This window comes from Orycteropus afer, unplaced genomic scaffold, assembly GCF_000298275.1.
Source record: "Orycteropus afer afer isolate SDZICR_OR568_19922 unplaced genomic scaffold, OryAfe1.0 scaffold00091, whole genome shotgun sequence".
Classification (NCBI taxonomy): Eukaryota; Metazoa; Chordata; class Mammalia; order Tubulidentata; family Orycteropodidae; genus Orycteropus; species Orycteropus afer.
In genome coordinates this window covers 10,766,685-10,771,517 of record NW_006921678.1, presented here as the reverse complement: position 1 = coordinate 10,771,517, position 4,833 = coordinate 10,766,685, and positions in this window count along the sequence as shown.

Sequence of the window (4,833 nt, the reverse complement as noted above, 5' to 3'; positions counted from 1 at the left end):
CCAGCCGTCTGGTTAGCAGGCAAGTGTCTTAGCCACTATGCTACCAGAGCTCCCATATTATTAAAGTTTATAATTATAGGTTATTTGTCCAAAACATCACTTTATTATTAGACCACAGAGTAATTTATTCATTTATATTTTGTTTATATTCAACTTTTACAGTCCATTTTCTTCATTTCTAACAACTTTGACAGGAAAAAGACATAATTTTCTGGACACAGAATATAGAAAATTAGAATCAAAATCATAAATTATGAGGTAGATTTTCTTTAATTTAAGTAAATTAATTTAATTTAATTAAATATCCTCTTTAACAATCCAGAGAGTTGAATTATTTTCTCCCTATCTTCTGGATAAAGAAGTGATCAATAAATAAACATGGTATTAGAAATTGTTTCCACAGTGATGGTCAAATGGTTTGCTATAGGACTGGTAAGAATCACCTATCCCCCACAACCACTCCTCCATACTCTACCCCCCCCCAAGAAAAAAAAAAAAAAGCTTAGCACTCATGAATAATTCATATTCTGGAGTGGAGTATATAAGCCTATATATTTTACATCTGCCAGATATTTCTAAAATAAATAAATAAATAAAGTTCAATAACTCTTTTTAACATATAGGGAACATGGAATCCAAAACAGGTGCTCTGGTGGTGTAGTGCTTAAAGTATTTGGCTGCTAATCAGAGGGTTAGTGGTTTTAACCCACTAGCTGTTCCACAGAAGAAAGATGAGGCAGTCTGCTTCCATAAAGATTTACAACCTTGGAAACCCACTGGAGATTGCTGTGAGATGGAAATGACTCAATGACAGTGAGTATGGTTAGTTTGGGAACCCAAAAATAATATGTGGCTTGCTCAATTTATAAAACTACTTAGAGCAGCATACAGTAGGTCTTTCAATTCATAATCTCAATCAAGAGTCCCAATAACATAATTAATATTTACATGATTTTTGAACAGATATATGTGTCTTTCTATTTATCAAAAAAGAATATTGCAAACAAACAAACAAAAAATAGAAGCCCTTTGAAGATACAAGTTTTTCTCTCACTCTTGCTTATATTTCCAGTTCTGAGGACAAAAATGAATATTGAATAAATAAATGAATAATTTTTACATTGAATTAAAGTTACATTTCAGAGATATAGTTCTAAGGAAAGATAACTTGGTCAGTGCTACTACAGTATGCATTTGGAGGTAGTATGAGAGAATTTTAATGGTTTGATGTGGGTAGAGTATGTGGGATCTCTTTAAGTAGGCATGTTATACTTAAAAATTTCCAAGTGATTTTGACAATTCCCCCGTGTACTCAGCTTCTCCTTTCTCATTGAAAATCATTAGTTTTAAAACAGATGCTGCACTTTGGAATCATGTCAGAGAAGGAAATAGAAATTGAATTTCCTGGACTCCTTTTCACAACGCAAGCAACATCAACAATATTGTCAATTTGCTATTTATTTCAGGACCCTGAGTGTACCTCCATTTTGTGGATCTCATTCCAATATGCTCAATTCCATTGTTTATGAAATGTTTAAATATTTCTTCTTTGTATACTGAAATTCCTGTATCTAGTTATTGACTCCCTTCCTCTCAAATAGAAATTACTATAGTTTTGATGTTTATCATTCAACTTTTTATCTCCTCAGATCTTTTTCTATATTCCCTGCACATACTCTTGTCCCTTCTTAGCACATTTATGATGGTAAAATTTATAGCTATAATTCTACTTCAAATATGTTCTATGTTTTAAGCATATATTTTATACTGACTTTTTTTTTTTTTTTCCTAGCTCAACTTAGATGCCCCACAGGTGATTCAAACTCAGCTTGTCCTATGTAAAATTCATCATCTTTCTTCTTTGAACTGTTTCCTCACTGGTGCTCTTACCCATCTTTTCTTAGATCACAAACATGCAGGTCTTTCCTAGAAACATCACATAGAACTCTAAATGTTTCAGATGAATTATCCATATATTACATCATCTCATATGTACGTGAAAGCTGGACATTGAATAAGGAACACTGAAGAAGAGTTGATACCTTTAAATTATGGTGTGGTGAAGAATACTAAAGATACCATGGACTGCTAGAACAAATATATCTGTCCTGGAAGAAGTGCAGTAGGAATGTTCCTTGGAAGTAAAAATGGCCAGACTTTGTCTTATCTAATTTGATGATACTGTCCAAAGGGATCATTCCCTGGAAAAAAAGATATCATGCTTGGCAAAGTACAGGGTCAGAGAAAAAGGGGAAGGCCCTCTATGAGATGGATTGGTACAATGGTTGCTGCAATGGGTATCAAGCACAGTGAGGACTGTGAGGATGAGCAGGATAGGGCATTGTTTAGTTATGTTGTACATAGTGTGGCTATGAGTAGGATCTGGTCCACAGAACTAACAGCAACAACTCTAATTCCATTTTGTTAGTATTCGAGTTACATACTACTTCCTCCAAATAGAGTCCCCTGGCTACAAATATCTGGGTTAGATATATATTTAGGACACTGCTAATACTGTATTAATTGTCAGTTTATTAGTTAGTATCTTCATCTGTACTCAAATAAGGCATGTTTATAAAACAAGCTTACCTGAAATGTAATCCATGGCCCATTAACAGTCCACAGATTGCTTCTAATCTGAGATAAAAGAAGTAAGTAAATTGAAAAGAAGTATTTGTAAACTATTTTATAAATTTAACAGAGTAATCTTATGTCTGATGAATCTAGTAATAAAGACTTGGTTGTGTATTCTATCCTTGTTTTTCCATTTTATTTTTCTGATAAAAATTTTTACCAGTCCATTCAAAACTATTAGTCAGCGATAGCTTGAGAATCACTGCCATTGCATGATTATATCATCAGAATTCAACATAGAGCTTTACTCCCAGTCAGTGCTTATATTTTTTAACTAACTGATGAAAGAAATAAACATTTATAACTAAATGTAGGTAGTATACAACATCACTTAAATACTGAAACTGATGCTCAGATAAGGTAGACATGGCAAATCTTGAAATTCAAGAAATATAGAAGAACATATGAAAAAATAATTCACTATTTTTAAAAGGGGAGCTCTACAACTTCTTTTACTAACATTACTTTCACAATATTCAAATTATAATCTGATAGATTTTGAAAGAATTCTTTGTCCTGAAAAGTTACATTGTGCAATATTTTTTATTTGCTGTAGTTCTTAGGAGAATGACTTGGCTTTGACTCATAGAGACCCTGGGCACAGCACAACGAAACACTTCGCAGTCTTGTGCCAGCTTCACAATCCTTGCTATACCTGAGCCCATCATTAAAGCCACTGTGTCAATCCATCTCATGAAGGGCCTTCCCTTTCTTTGTTGACCTTCCACTTTACCAAGCATGATATCCTTCCCCAGGGAATGATCCCTTCTGACAACATGACCAAAGTAGATGAGATGAAGTCTGGCCACTCTCACTTCCAAGGGGTATTCCAGCTGCACTTTTTCCAGGACAGATCTGTTAAGTCATCTGGCAGCCCGTGCTACTTATTCATATTCTTCAACAAAAGTAACAACTCTTCTTCGGTCTTCCTTATTCATTGTCCAGCTTACACAGGTATACGAGATGACTGTAAATGCCATGGCTTGGGTTAGGCTCACCTTAGTCTTCAAAGAGATATCTTTGCTCTTCAGCACTTGAAAGAGTTATTTTGCAGATTTGCTCAGTGCAATCTAATGTCTGATCTCCCGACTGTTGGCTTCCATTGTTGATGATTTTGGAACCAATAATATGAAATCTTTGACAACTTCAAACATTTCTCCATTTACTGTGATGCTGCTTACTGGGCCAGTTGTGAAGATTTTCACAACTTGATGTTGAGGTGTAATTCATACTTTAATCTTCATCAGCAATTGTTTCAAGTCACCTTCATTTTCAGCAAGCAAGGTTGTGTCATCTGCATATCAAGGGTTGTTAATGAACCTTCCTCCAACCCTGATGCCACATTCTTCTTCACATAGTACAGCTTCTCACACTATTTCCTCAGCATAGAGACTGAACAAGTATGGTAAAAGGATACAATTCTGACACACTCCCTTCCTGATTTTAAATCATGCAGTATTCCCTTGCTCTGTTCAAATGACAGGTCTATGTACAGGCTCCTTATGAGCACAATTAAGTGCTCTAGAATTTCCATTCTTCTCAATGTTATCCATAATTTGTTATAATCCACACAGTCAAATGCTTTGTCATGTTTACACAAATAAACATCTTTCTGGTATTTTTTGCTTTCAGGCAAGATCCATCTATCATCAGCAATGATATCCCTCATTTCATGTCCTTTTTGATTTACTTATCTTTTATCTAGAATTATGAGAAACGATTAAGAATATTAGACACTTCACTGCTGGTGGGACTGTCAAATGATACAACCACTATGGAAAGTAGTATGGTGATCATCCTTTGTAAGCTGGAATTAGAACCATTTTACCCAGCAATCCCATTACTAGGTATATATCCTAAAGAGGTGAGAGTCAGGACAAGAACAGATATATTCACATCCATGTTCATTGCAACATTATTCACAATAGCAAAAAGATAGAAAAAACCTACATGAATATCAACAGAAGAATGGATAACCAAACTATGGTATATACACACAATGGAATACTATGCAACACTAAAGAATAATGTAGAATCTGCAAAACACCACAGAACATGGATGGCCTTGGAAGACATTATGCTGAGTGAAATAAGTCAATCACAGAAAGACAAATATAGTATTAGTTCATTATTGTAAAGTGAAAGGAAAGGTTTATATATGGAAGGAAACTTTCTTTGTTGGTTAACAGGGGTGGGAGG